Source organism: Centropristis striata, chromosome 19 (assembly GCF_030273125.1).
Source record: "Centropristis striata isolate RG_2023a ecotype Rhode Island chromosome 19, C.striata_1.0, whole genome shotgun sequence".
NCBI lineage: Eukaryota > Metazoa > Chordata > Actinopteri > Perciformes > Serranidae > Centropristis > Centropristis striata.
In genome coordinates, this window is record NC_081535.1 from 14,457,236 (window position 1) to 14,472,977 (window position 15,742).

Genomic DNA, 15,742 nt, shown 5'->3' on the forward strand with positions numbered 1-15,742 from the left:
TAGCAAGGTGCTGAATCAACTGTGTGATGCTGAGCCTATGAATGGCTTAGGTAAGTGCAGAGCCCTGCAATCCCTGCGCTCTACCCATATTTTCTGGCAGCCTTGGTGCGCAGGCAGAGTACACACATGTACACACACACACACACACACACACACTAACACACACACAATTCCCTGTGGGCTCACAAGCAGATGCAGCTGGAGCAGCCAGCACTAGTTTGGTCCTATGTCACCCATGTGCAGCATAATAAAGGGCGAGAGAGGGGAAGGTGCTTTAAACACTGCATGCAGCAGCAGGCAGAGAGACACACTCCATACTGAAGCAGCTTTGTTCTGCAAACTGTACCAAACAATTCAAACCTCTTTTCACCACCCATCCCTTTCTGCCCACGAATCTTCATACACCACCTCCTCCATGCATTGTTATTTGGTACAAGCATAGAAATAACGCTAAAGAAGGATTCATGCAAACAGGGAGTTGGTATAAATGCTCCACCTGTTCATTTAGAAGTTGTCACCAGAAAATTTTGAGTTTGTGGTTGTTTTTTGTGAGCTTCTGGCTCACAATGTAGCAGGTATTACATCATGATTAAAGATCAGCTATAGTGGTCAGAAATAATTGCTTTTGCAGTGGTTGGGTCAGATGGGTGGCCATGGTTGGCACAAGCCCTACTGAAATCCGATTTGGCCCCCCTTTGTGTGCCCCTCTACTAGAGTTAAAAGATGACAGGTAGTTGGCTTCTTAGCGTGGGGTGTTTACTGAACAAGCTTGACAAAGGGAGACAAAGAAATAACAACAAAGTGATGCAAAATGACCACAAAGAGGTGCAAAAGGATCCCAATGGGACAGAAATTATCACAAAGAGACAAATAATAACCATAAAGAGATGCAATATGACCATGAAGGGACACACACACCCTCCACAAAGAGATGCAAAAAAAATCTCCAAAGACAAAGAGATGCAAAATTACCCCAAAGGGACAACAAATGACTACAAAGAGACAAATCACAACCAGATAGAGATGCGACATGACCATGAGGGGACACAAAACATTTAAAAGAGACCTAAACAAGACTACAGAGGGTCCACAAAATGAACACAAGGAGATAAATTACAACCAAAACAGATGCAACATGACCATGAAGGGACACAAAACATCCACAAAGAAATGCAAAATGATCCCAAAAGGACAAAAAATACCACAAAAAGGATGCAAAAAACCCCCAACTGATGCAAACAACCACAAAGAGATGCAAAATTACTCCAAAGGAACAAAAAATCGCCACAAACACACAAAAAACAACTACATTGAGATGCAAAATTACTCCAAAGGAACAAAAAACATTTGGCAAAAAAATTGACCACATAGGGATACAACATGACCACAAAAAGACACCAAATGACCCCAAAGTGACACAAATGACCACAAACAGACAAATACCAACCACATATGGATGCAAAATGGCCACAAAAGAAACAAAGGGATGCAAGAAAATTACAAAGGGGTCACAAAATGACAACAAGGAGACAAGAAGCAGTTGCAAATAGAAGATTCATGACCATGAAGGGATACAAAACGTCCACAAAGAGAATGTCTTGATGTCTGTCCATGGCTGTAGGCTATTTGAAGTTACTGTAATCAATAAAAAAATATTTCTTATTCTTATTGGTATATATACCATATTATTGCAATAATAAAAGAACCAATGTATGCCCCCATCCAAAGGTTTCTAAACCCACCTCTGCACAGTTGGTGGACTGAGATGAAAGCCGCTGATAGATTTTGATAAAAGTCTTGCTTTCTCAAAGTAAAAAACAATCCAATGGATCTTCCAATATGGCATCAGACCACTTGCATGGAGACTGAGCAATAAGCCAAGTTGAAAAAAAAAAAGATCTGCTATCATCCACAGACCAGTGCACTCTCTCAGCTGTCTCTCTCATTGATTTAGGAGCACCCCTCAATATCATTGATCCAGGAGCAGTTAGAAATCCTCATTGGCCTCTGCGGTATTTCCTTCATCTCGTTTTGTCTAAATTTTGCTAATAGACTGCAGTTTGTCATTTGTGAAGCTAACACCTTTGCATTTTTAAGGTCTGTTTCATTAAACCCCTTGGCTCAGTCAGCCTTCTCTCATTTTCATTTTTATGCAATCCCTTGTTGGTGATATCTTTCACTTTATGATACCTCCTTGATAGTATAATCCAGAATATAGACATCATAACAGAAAACGGTGAAGCAACACTTAAAAAGAACCTTGAATTCTTTGTTTCAGACATCAGAAGATAAGTGATACATTTCATCAGTTAATCAGTTGAAGAGATATCGTTCGAGCAACTCATTTAATTTGAAAAAGTATTTGATCCTTTCACGGTGAAATCACAGCAACATCCCTGAAACAGCATGTTTTCACATTAGAAAGATAAACTGACATGCGAACATGGATCCATTTGTTCCAGAAATTATTACTGCTGTTCACTGCTCTCACATCGCTCCATCGCCACACTCAAAGTTCCATCAAATGGAAAATACCAACATTAAGTGTCTTAATGGTTTTGGGTCACTGACAGACACCAGAGCAGCTTTATTGTAGTAGGTACAGTTTAAACTGCTTGATATTCTGAGTTCTTTTTTCACCATAATTCATTTAGAAACAGAGAGGATACAATAGAAATACAGGGGAAACATGAGCAAAGCTACTCAGTGCAGACATAAAGAAAAACAAATATATTTTTTAAGGCCTTGGACAAGGATGTCTGGTACCAGCTTTTTTTTTTTTTACCCTCAACAGCTAGTATATGGCAAAAAACATTATTGATGCTTGATGGATGTCTATTATCAGGAATGCATGGGAAACAGGGAGGTCAAAGATGTCAGCTGAGGACAGTTGCCTCACCATTCATTTCTATGGAAACCTTGAAGGGCATTAACCGCAAAAAAAAATTGAGACCATTCATTTATTTTTTAACTAAAGTTCATAACAAGACACAATTCTGTCTCTTCGTCACCTTTGAAGGTTTGACTAATGCCTGGAACAGTCATTACACCCCATCAAAAGGTTCTTATGCAATGAAAATGTTGCTCACTACTCCAGTAAATAGGACAAACCTTAGATGCATCTTGACAACTGGAGAAATTTCTGGTCAACTCATATCAGAGAACACTTCGGCTCGGCTATGAGCCAGAAAGATAAAGTTATGCAGGAGTACAGCTAGTAAATAGCATTGCAATAACAGTAAATATAATTCGATAATATGGTTTACAACAAGACTAGCTAGCTGTCCAGCCAAAACCAATAGCTGAGTTTCTGTTCAAGTCGAAGCAAATTGTGAAACAGATTTTGGAGTTAAATGTTTGCTACGTCAGAACTTATTCAGAAAAGGCGTTCCAATCTCAAAAAACAACTTTTATGCCCATTCCCAAAAGTTTTATTTTTTTTTCCATCATGCTTTTCTCGTGTGAATTTTCAAAATGCACATAAAAATTTGTTGATGGGAACACGACTCATATCAAGCCTTTCACAAACAAATGATACCCCATGTGTAGGCTGCAGCCTGAAGTAGCAAATTGAACAGCAAATGGGATGTGAGATTATCTCTTATGTGATCAAAGTAGCAGTTAGTTCTGAGGGGCAGTGTACGTCCTGCAGCTTGTGTGTTACAGTCTCCATCCTGTGGTGTTCAGAGGTTCAGGCACTGAAGGACGACACTCAGCGTTGTAAATAATTGCAATAAATTGTAAACGGAGGCTACAACAGCATCCCTGTTGCCATGGTTACTACTTGCCAGCACTTTTAATTTAGCTGAAACTACTAAGTAGGTGTCCATTGACATGAATTAATGGACACCCTGCAGCCAATCAGAACTGAATATTCACTCAGATCATAGTTTAAGTATAAAAACATGCCAGAGAGTCATATCAATGGATTCAACCTCTCAACATTCATATGTTAAAAGAGATGAGACCATAAGCTAATTTTACAACCTAGCCTCTGGCTTTTTCTCCATACCATCCACATATATGCATTCTTGTTATCTCCTTACTGTGGAAACTGTATCTAAGATCAAGGTCAATCAGGCTAGCTCCATCATTTCTATCTATGCAAAATGCAAAAATTTCCATCACCAGACAACTTCTCTTCCCATAGCTCTGCACAAGTCCATCAAAACAAGCCGGCAAAGTTAAAATCTAAAAAGAAACCCACACAGGTAGGGTAGTTGGTGTGAGATAGTGGGGAATGACACTTCAGTGCGAGAGCTGGAAATGTCACTCATGACGGATGAGACCTTTTTGTACTTAAAATGAATTATACTGGATTTATTGACATTTCCTCAGGGTGTACATTTTCGGAAATTACTTTGAGTTTATTGCACTTAACGTTACAAAATGTCAGCTGTATAGATCTGTGAGCCAAAATTAATGTTTCATTCATTATGAGCCTCTTCCCACTTCCGAGCTGGCACACTTTACCTGATAACAACTCACATGCTCCTTTTTCTCTTGCAACTGATTGGGCACACAGACATGTTAAATAAAAGTATAAACCACAGCCTTTTCCTCAAGGACTCCATCATATCTAGAGGCTGAATAGAGAAAATGCTTCATTGTTGAACAACTGTGAGGGCTGCTGTGACACAAAGTGTCTGCATCCACCTGATACACACATATCTTACGGCATGTCTTGCCTGCAGGCACCGTCATTTTTACTGAATTGCTTTTAACTTCAAGGCATTTGCATGATCCCCACCACGGTGAACTCATTACTCATTCCATCCGGTTAAGTGGGCCTTCTGGATATAAACCGCAAATGACCGTTTACCCTCCATCACCCATGTGTGCCCACACAGCACACCTACCTGCTTCATGGACACCCTGCGTGAATATTCATCACCTCCTCTGGGACCCATCTCTGCTGGGTCTGCCACATGTATAATCAACTTCAATACACACTTCAACACTTCACTGCCTTCTGCCTTTATTTCAGTTGGCATACTGTCAGCCCAGTACTCCTTGGAATTGCATTTTTAATGGACAATTCTGCACCTCATGATGCCTCATGTAAACATTGTGCGTAAACATTTTTTTATATATATATTGCTGCTCATTCATCGCATCATTAAAGTTACATTAAACTGCATCCATTGTATTTTGTGCATCAAAGTATTTTGCATCCTTTTCACTATGTGTCACACATCAATCTTACATATTGACACCCTTTTAAAATAATCTCCCATTATGTCTCTTTTCCCCCCAGGTTTTTCAGAAGACACAAGAAAAATCGTGACCAGCATCATGAGGAGATGATTTAGGCACAAAAAAAAGTCAAAAAATGACTTGAACGATATTTGTTCAACTCCATATAGATCTGCAGAAAACCACAGTTGTACCAAGCATCAACCTCCAGGTTTGAAAAGTGATGTTCTTTCTAACAGCCAGCAGGGGGCGACTCCACTGATTGCAAAAAGAATTCTGATTTTACAGCAGTCAATGAGAAAACTTCTCATTTACTTTTCAGTTGATTGATTGCCTCATTATGCATTTTCCTTAATGTGTTTATGGTCTCTATTACTAGTTTTAAGTCTTTTTCAAGGCATTATGATGCTCATTTGTCCCATATTTAGTATAATAAACGATTTAGAAGTCTCTACCAAGCATCAACCTCCACTAGTATAGCACCCTCTTCCCTAGCTGCACCCTCTCATCCAAATATGATCACTTCTGGCTCCAAAAAAGATAAAGCTGGCTGAAATGCCAAACTCGTAGCTTCAAACCACAAACCAATCAGTAATGTCACAGTACATGTATCCACTTTTACATAACTGTCTAAGGCTTCCAGCCATCTTATACCATGCCAGGAACACTTCTTACATCATAGCCGTCTTCAGGACCTGCAGACTTGTTTGTGTACTGTATGCAGAGTATGTGTGAGACATGTAGAAGATATCAATTTACAGTGTACAGACAGGCAATGGAAGTTGTCGTTGGGGCGGATGGGTGAGCCTGTTTTTAATTTTGTTTTTCAAATATCCTCTTATAACCTATCCTGCGGCCATGGTGCTGCTCTCTCTACCTCCTTATCTTGCTTTTTCCATAACTTATGCAGCGTTGTTTAAACACAACTGCACAGACATTCTTACAGAAATTGCAGGTTATTGCCTTGTTTGTGTCTAAAAATGTTTGAATTGCAACATACTGAAAGGTTATTATTGATTTTTTTAATGAGAAAATGCCTACCCCAGCTTCTGCAACATCTGCAACACATGAAATGTACTTACTGACAGCAGGAAGTGTAATTTGTATGACTCTTAAGACATTTCCGCCATCAAAGTAAACCATTTATGTGTCCTGAAAGTCCAGTATCAATGTGTTATCAACCAGCTCCTAAAGATGGAGATCAGTGCCAGAGAGGACAAAGTTTATTACACTGTGTCACATAAACAGTATATTTTTCAGGTCTACAGCTGCACAGTGCCAAATCAGAACATTTTAAATTCTAAGCATGATGTCTTTAAAACTCAGTATGCAGCTTTTAAACAACTACCAAGGTCCCTTTGTTGTGAGAAGTAGAATCCTAAAAGAAATAAACCCTTCCAGGTATTCATGCATAGTTAAAAGATTTTTCTTCTCTGTCCAATCATGGCAAGGTACAAAAAGGCTACCCAGTGCAGTGTATTCATGAAAAAATATTCAAAGTATTCAGCCATTTAATTCTTCACAAACAGATAAATTGCAAGGTTTTCTTTGTGAAATCAGCAAGTTGGGAGGCTTTGCAGTTTAAGATGCATGCTGTTTATTTTGTATTCATATGTATGCAACATCCTGGGCTGGGGACCATTTTTGAATGTTATCACCCTCTCTCTTTTTCTCTCCCTCCCCATATTTCATAGCACTATCCAGTGTTTAATAACTAATAAAAAGACAGCACAAATGCCTTAAAGGAATCCACAGCGTCAACTACCCTGCATACTCCACCAAGGACGTTTTGTGTTGGGATTAAAATGTTATAACTCCAAATACATTTTAGGACATGTTCTCCTGAAGTCTACCTGGACACCTTATATTCATTCATATATTCATTTTTGCTGCTATTATACATTCTGTTATTTATTCTATTTTCCTATTGCCTGGCTTGATAGCATTCACACACACACACACACACACACACACACACACACACACACACACACACACACACAGGATACAATTCTCTCTATGTAAACACAGAGAATAAAGCCTGTTCTACTGAGTGTTTTGACAAATTTTAAAGCAAAAAAGCCACACATCTCTGCAACCACACATCTCAGCTTTATGTGTGAATGATGTTTTGTTGCAGCTGTCATCACCACAGTAACTGGATCGTAAATTGTGTGACAGGGATGAATGTAATTATTGCCTCCTATTATCTAAACTCACTGGGACGAACAGAGGGGGCACAGTAAAGCGTAATACACAGGATCTGTCGACAAACACCCACATAGAAAAAGACATATTACATTACAGCTTGCATGGTGCTGTATTAATTGCAATGAAATGCCCACACAGTCTTTGGTGCTCAGCAGGGCATTTCACATCCTTTTCCTGCGGACTATGCCACACAGAAGCACAGTCAGTGCAGATTTTTGTCCTAATTAAACCCCCACACTGCCCACCTCTGCTCTGTTCAGGCTGGCATGTGGAGCTGAGGCTAATTCAATTTAACACAGAGACAAAACATCTATCATGAGTTTACAAAAAAATAGGAAATCGGTGCCAGCAATGTGTTGAATGCAGCTTGTATTTCAGACAGCGCCATCACACAGAGTGCATAATAACACTGGAAATACCAGAAAAGGTCAGCAAATCTGGCTTCAGAAGAGAAAGGTCATGGCTAATTTTCATATTAAAATATTCACAGGGTCTCAACATAAGCCTAACATGAATTTGCAGAAATGTGCATAAATTCTGCCGCTTCTGGAAAGGATCCAGTAAGATTGAGAGTTTGCCCTCGGACTATAAATGACAAAGCAACACCTGACGTCCTGACTTTCACATCGACTTACTGCTGCACTCCCTTGGTGAGCTTTAGGAACAGCAACTAGCAGTCAGGATCCCCCATATAGAAAGCAACTTCTTCTGAAGCACCACTACAATACATCGCCCCCTGGTGATTTGATAAATAATGTAAATATTGTAAAATAAGCCACTGAGGGAGAAACAAACCATGGTGCTATTAATCCAACTCCTCTTTGTCAAGAGTGACTGCAGCAAGTGCTTAATCACACCAACAGAGAGCCCCGGGAGGAAATGAAATGCATCAGTGGCACTGCAGCTGAAAATGACAATCAGCCAGTTCAGCGATGCCTCTGATGATCAGGCATATCAATGAGCTGAGAGAAAGAGACTGAGCAAGAGAGAGACACCCGCTGCTACAGAGAGTCAGTGGCACAAATGTAGGTCAGTCTGCAGCATCTCTACAACTATCATCAAAGATTTAGGTGACTTAGACATTGATCTGAATGAAAATGAATCAAGTCAAGAGGTTATTATGGGTCCATGTTCCTAAGATGAAAACTGTTTAACATAATATCACGCATCTAGATGCAAGAACCATGGCAATGCAGAAAAAACTGTAATCCAGATGCATAAAAAACTGATTATGTTTGAACTAATGTGCAGTAATCAATTATATTATTATTATTATTATTATTATTATTATTATTATTATAATGTTTAAAGCTAGGGTAGGCAGTTTTGCATCACTGGGCAAAAAATTCAATAATAACATTTCAGCATATAAATTCAAGGGGTGAGAGAGAAAACTAGACTCCTGCACCCCCATGGCTCTTTTTGAGGCTTTAGAAAATTGTGACAGGAGACTTTAGCCAATCAAAGGTCATTTCAGAGAGAGGGCATTCCTCTTGGCTGTTCTACAAATGCAGATGTGTGCGCATGTGCAAGATGGACAATAAACACAATAGAAAGTCTCAATAATGGTGTTTCAGAGATGAAGGGGAAAATGTTGCTAATAATTTAGCCTTTTGCTAACCATAACCAAAAGCTCATGGCTGAGGTTTATTCAAGTTTATATTTACATGGCTAGGCCAGAGTCTCAAATTACAGTTTCACAGTCATCTCAAAAGGATTTAGAGGCCCACAAGTCTGCAAAGTAAACAGAATGGTATTTCTCATAGAATTACCGCTATTTAGCTGTAAATCTGTATCTCTATGTATCCAGCCATTGTGATGCTTTGTAGCCAGGTTTTGATATACCCATCTTGGAATTTTTCCAAAGGGTAAGTTCACATTTAATTTATGTTGTCAGTTGCTGTAATTATTCCTCCTGTCCACACTGCCATGAAGAGATCCATAATTGATGCATTCTTTTTGCATCAATAAGCTGGAATACCATTAGGTATCCATTTATGTACATAACATACAGACAATCAAATCTTGCAAAAAGCCTAACATCAGCATTCTGTAGGCAGAGTAGATGGTCACACTGATCCAGACATCAGCCTGCTACACAACACATAGCAACAAACAACATGCACATTAGCTTTCCTTCTTAAGACTCCCTCTTATCTAACTTATAGACATTTACATGTCTTGTCCTGCACCTTATCTTGTTGAACTAGCCACCAAACAACCAATTACTGGGGGAAATTGCACAGCTAAGGTCAGTTTGCAGAATAGTTAGCTAATTATCTGCTCAGCTGCAGTTCATTTAACACCACAGGTGTGGGAAAAAAAACCTACCTGAAAATATAATTTCAGTCCACTGAGATGCTAAATGTGGTAATCTTCATTCCACTGCTTACAAAACACTGTGTGCCTGTGAATTGTCAGCTGTAATCAAGCTGGTTTACTTAATCACTTGTTCAGGTACAGTACAGGGGCTCAGCCTGCCAGCTGCTGTCAATCAAAGACTGACATCAACACGCCCCTTTCTTTTCACTTTATTTGTTGCCGTCATTTTTGACTGTAAAAAAACACAAAATCTGATTTCAGTTGGATTGTTAAGCAATGTCTCTTGTTTGCAATCCAGACTAAATTCACTGTGGTTTATACAGCATCATACTGCTGTTTGAGACATATTTGAGACAGATGTTGAATATGAGGCAACCAGTCTCTTCCAAGACAAATTTGTTATGGAGACAAATTGTAAAAATAGCATGATGTAAGACGGAGAGCTTCTCAGACATCACATTCTGCACAGAATACTTTTGATCCCCTCCTCTAAGTCAACGACCTGCAATCCCTCTTTGCGCAGCAACCTTGTCATTACCATTATTACCATTTTACCCACGGCTACAGAAACTGGGAGAGGAAGAAAAAAGGGGGAGAGCAAAACAGCAGGAAAACAACAGCAAGAGAGAGAATATTCACATCCATCTTGACATAGAATAATTTCTACAAGTTTGTCTTGTGCAAGATTTATTTTTTCGCTAAAACGTGAAAAAGTCAAGCAGTGGTCAAAACTATGGATGAGAGCACTGAGTGATAAGAGGCTTTATTGTGTTGGATTTGGAATAGGAGAGTAATTTAGAACACTTCAGCACCATTACCTTCCTGAGACAAACAACAACCCACTTCAACATTACAAGAGAATGAAAGCCATTACAGTAGCAGGTGTGTTTTAGGAAATAGATTTGCAGACTGTGAAGGAGAGCATGATTATGATGTGCTCTTCTCTGTTATAATGGGACTGTGATGTGCTTCTTTCTGTTTATTAAGTAAAAAAGGAAACTCCTTTCCTAACTGAAACTACAAAACTGAGCCAGAGCCAGTTGGGTGTTAACAGTGATGTTGTTTTTTGTGTTCAATTGATTTGTTTGTCTTTTGTTTTTGGCCTTACTTAGGTTTATCTGACTTTCACTTACAGCTTTTGGCTGTAAAGTTCTTTTTAACTTTGCAGCCACACATTCATTGAACGTCACTGGGCTGGCTAATGCATCATTTTGTAATTACACCTAAAACTCTATGCCAGAGTTATTAAATGTATCCACTGTGATGACTAATTGGAAAAGTTATATAGTTATATCAGATCTGGAGAGTATTTCTTCATTTAAAAAAGAGGGGGGGGGGGGGGGGGCAGACGGGCTTCTGCATGTGTGGTAATGATAGACAGTTGGTTCATCCAATCACCTCAATCAATCAAACTTTATTTACATAGAGCTTTTCATACATATAAATGCAACACAAAGTGCTTTACAAAAAACTAAGAATAAAAACACCTGCCAGGTATTTCTTAATTGAGCCTCTCAATTGGAATAGTTGCCAATGTCCCAAGCATACTACATTCTACAACAGCATAGCAGAATTACTTACATTTAGTTATGGATTTTGATGGATTTCAGAGGCCCAATCTGACCACCCCGAATTTCAGGGGGCGCCACTTTGGTCAGTATGTGCAGTAGTAGTCTTGCATAGCCAGACAGTCTTCCCTCCTTATCATTCTGCTATAGGGGAACAACACTCTGGGTGTTTGTATTTCTTTAAACCAATTATAATTGTCATGGGTGGAGCTAGGGCTACACAGTTGTGTAGTGGTTAGCACTCTTGCCTCACAGCAAGAGGGTCGCCGGTTCGGCTCTTCAATGTAGAGTTTGCATGTTCTCCCTGTGCCACCGGGTACTCCGGCTTCCTCCAACAGTCCAAAAACAAGCACTTAGGGTTGGTTAGTGACTCTAAATTGCCCGTGCGGATAAGTGGTTAAGGATAATGAATAAATGGGCAGAGCTAAACCCGAAGTGCAGCAACAGTGAACCTGCAAAACAGAGAGTGGAGATAGCGGAAAAGAAGTAAAATAGTGCAAGAGATGTGACCAATAGTTGCCTTTAAGAAATAGTTCATATCTGGTGAGTCAGACAAAGATGGGAGAACCAAAAACTGTTTCAGTGTAAACGTGTGCATGTATCTATCCTTTAATTTCAAGCTGAAGCAGTTTTTGAAGAGGGATCTGACATGCAGTGATGATGATGGTGAGATGAGGTGTCTCTCACTCTGTTTTTTTTTCTTGTTGAGTTGTGTGTCCCTTTATAAAAGATGGGGCTTGCAAACTCCTGTAGCTGAGATTATGTAGCACTGGTTTGTGGTCGATGCTGCATACTTTTACCCCCTTAGGAGAAAATAATGGGATTAGAAATAGAACAACACTGTTGAGCTCTGGCTCACAAATACTTGAGTAAAGGACGTCAATTACTCATAAACTGCATCATGTTCACATAACTCTCAGGTTATAATGATGCTTTCATGGTCCTGATATTCTCCTCATCTCTCTCCTCTGAATTATTTGACTTTTTCCACAGTCTCTCAAGTGAAGAGGGTGTGCAATATCATCTGCAATCTTGTTAGACATTTTTGGCAGGTACAACTGCTCGAACAATCCTGAACAATGTTGTTTATACTTTACTTGTTGCTCTCTGGCATTCCAACTAAGAGTGCTTTTTTTTGTTGAGGCTTCATGTCTTTTTATGTTTTTTTTTTAACTAATCCTGTTCAGGAGTGTAGTTTTTACATCACATTGAATTTACCGGTCTGGTGTGTGATCTGTCAGTTATTTAGCTGTGCTGTAAATTCCTGCCACAAGCTTGAATCAGTCAATCCTTTCAAGCTTACCTGTCGTCAAATCCGCACTCCCCACCTGCTGCAAGGTCAAGTGCAACAATAACTCACACGAAAAGCTCCAACCTCAGAGCGTCAAGCCGTGTCATTTATTGCCTAAACAAAAACGTGTGATTGTCTATCACTGCTCAAGGTAATAAAAAGTTCTTGTTTGCAGAGATATTTCTGTCACAAAGCTCCTAAATGACTCATGAGCCTGTCTTGAGGATGAAGGCCAGCCAGAAGAGATGACGTTTGAAGCAGTCTAAAAAAAGAAAAATGCGAAATATGTCACTGAATTCCTCATCTGACCCCTGTGAAACATGAAAAACCACTTCACATAGACATTTTTTATCTTGTAGATTCATTGAATAAAGACAGAATGAGAATTCTGCCTTATAAAGTTTTCATATTATTCTCGCATTTTTATTTTAATGTGGACTTCCTCCGGTGATAATAAACTTCTGTATGAAGTGAACCCTTTGGAATACAGGGTACACTACAAGGCCTCCTCCGGTGTTTTCCATTACTTGCAGTCCTTGACATTAACTACATGCTGTTTTCTGGCATTTTACACACAATAGCATCATCTACTGGATCTGGCTGCCTAACGTCACACCACCTTCCACACCAACTGTTCACTAGAGGGTGCCATACACAAATCCAATGTAGAGACTGGCATTGCAGAGCCAGTGAATCATTCCATCCATGTTATATTTCATTCAGCTCCCCTTTCAATAACAGAATTTATTTTTTTATCTATCTTTACTGCTATGCAAATATATGCAATGTAGCAGTTTTAAATGGAAATGCTAGTCATCATTGTCGCTCTAGCTCCACAAAGCATGTCATCTGTTGTTATCAGCATGCAAAAGGCATAGGAGCGAGACACACAGACTGTATGGTTGTTTAGCATCTTTTTTGTTGTTTTGTGTCTCTTTGTAGCTGTTCAACATCTGTGGTTTTGTAATTAGGGCCCGAGCAGGCAACAACCTGCGAGGTCCCTATTGTATTTCGAATGATTTTTTTTTCTTCTTCTTCCCAAATGATCGCATTTTTCACTGCCTGAACATACCCCAAAACTCATGAAACTTTAAATATAAGTCACACCTGACGAAACAATTTATAATCTATTGTCATCCTGAATTTCCACCACTAGGTGGCGCTATAATAAAGGAAAGTGCGTTTTGGCGAATAACTCCCACATACTTTATCGCACATTCAAAAGCCTTATATCCACGCGTTCACTGAGTTGTGCTGAATCGTGATATAGGCCACGCCCTTTTTCGCATAGAGTTTTTTTTCCGCAAATTTGCAAAATGTCGTAATACTTTTTCGAAAACCTCCTAGGCAATTTCATCGTTTTGCCCCAAACTTTGCACGCAGGGACAAAACTGTTTTTGTGTCTTTTTGTTCTACACCTAGGGATTGTAAACCTACGCCCAGAGGGGAGGAGCTGAAACTCTGTGTGCAATGGATGGGAACTGTCATTTAAAATTGCACCAGTAACGCGCTGTAATTGTTTTGTGTACAAGGTCTCCACGTTGAGCTGTGGCTCACCAATCAGTCTGCTAGACCACTTTACTATTTGGTTGACTGAGTTTTTATTTTTCAATGAGAGGTTGCCGTCGGGGTGTGTGCGTTACAGGGGCCAGTCTATACCACCCCTATGAATTTCATTGCCTTAAGTGTTATAGTGTGGCCACGGTACCAAATATGAAATTAGACTGCCACCACAGTGCCACCTAGGGGCCGATCAATAAAAACTTAAAGGGTTATCCTCAGGAGGGCATTGACAATAATTGTACCAAGTTTTGTATAATAATGCACAAACTATCCCTTTAATCCTCATACAGTGTCTGAAGGAGGACTCTTTACTGATATGTATAAGTTAGAAGAGGCAGGTAGCAATGGTGGAAAGTAACTATGTACATTTACTCAAGTACTGGACTTAAAGTAAAATTTTGAGGTACTTTTATGTACAATTTATGTAACTTTATACTTCTACTCCACCACATTTTGAGACATATATTGTACTTTTTATTCCTCCACATTTAGCTGACAGCTTTACTTACTTTTCAGGTCAAGATTTAAAATGAAAAACATGATACATTTAAAATGATTACCCATTTTTATAAATTAAACCACTTAAAAGTTTATTAGGTAGTTACCTTTTTTTTTTTTTTACATTTATTTTTAATTTTTAATTTTTATTTATGTTTTTTTATTTTATTTTCTGCGCATGCGCGACCTTTCCGGCTTCTGCGCATGCGCGGCTTTTTCCCGCTTCTGCGCATGCGCTGCTTTTTCCGCTTCTACGCATGCTCGTTTTCTGCGCACGCGCATTGCCCAGAAAGACCGCGCATGCGCAGCGAATTTTTAATCTGTGTAATTCTGTAATGGTAACATCCAATCACAACACTAATCAGTTTAAATGAAACATATGGCTTCTGAATCATCTACACAGTGAAGGAACAGAGACGACAGTCCAACAATCGCACACAAATGTTTTACCTCAGATCACGTTGAGTGAGAAAGAAAAACATCTTATTAAATGTTGATCTTCTGTCATTAATTGAAACATTAGCACGCAGCTGCGAAAACAGCCACGCATGCGCAGAAGCGGAAAAAGCAGCGCATGCGCAGAAGCGGGAAAAAGGCGCGCATGCGCAGAAGCGGAAAAAAAATAATAATTAAAAAAAATTAAAAAATTAAAAACAAAATAAAATAAAGAAAATAAAATAAATGTAAAAAAAAGTAAAAAAAAAAGTAAAAGAGTAAAAAAGACAGTGGTGGAAGAAGTATTCAGATCCTTTACTTCAGTAAAAGTACTAATACCACACTGTGAAATGACTCCACTCCGCTCATTTTAACTACCTAATAAACTTTTAAGTGGTTTTATTTATTAAAACGGGTAATCATTTTAAATGTATCATGTTTTTCATTTTAAATCTTGACCTGAAAAGTAAGTAAAGCTGTCAGCTAAATGTAGAGGAATAAAAAGTACAATATATGTCTCAAAATGTAGTGGAGTAGAAGTATAATGTTACATAAAATGTACATAAAAGTACCTCAAATTTTTACTTTAAATCCAGTACTTGAGTAAATGTACATAGTTACTTTCCACCATTGCTACCTGCCTCTTCTAACTTATACA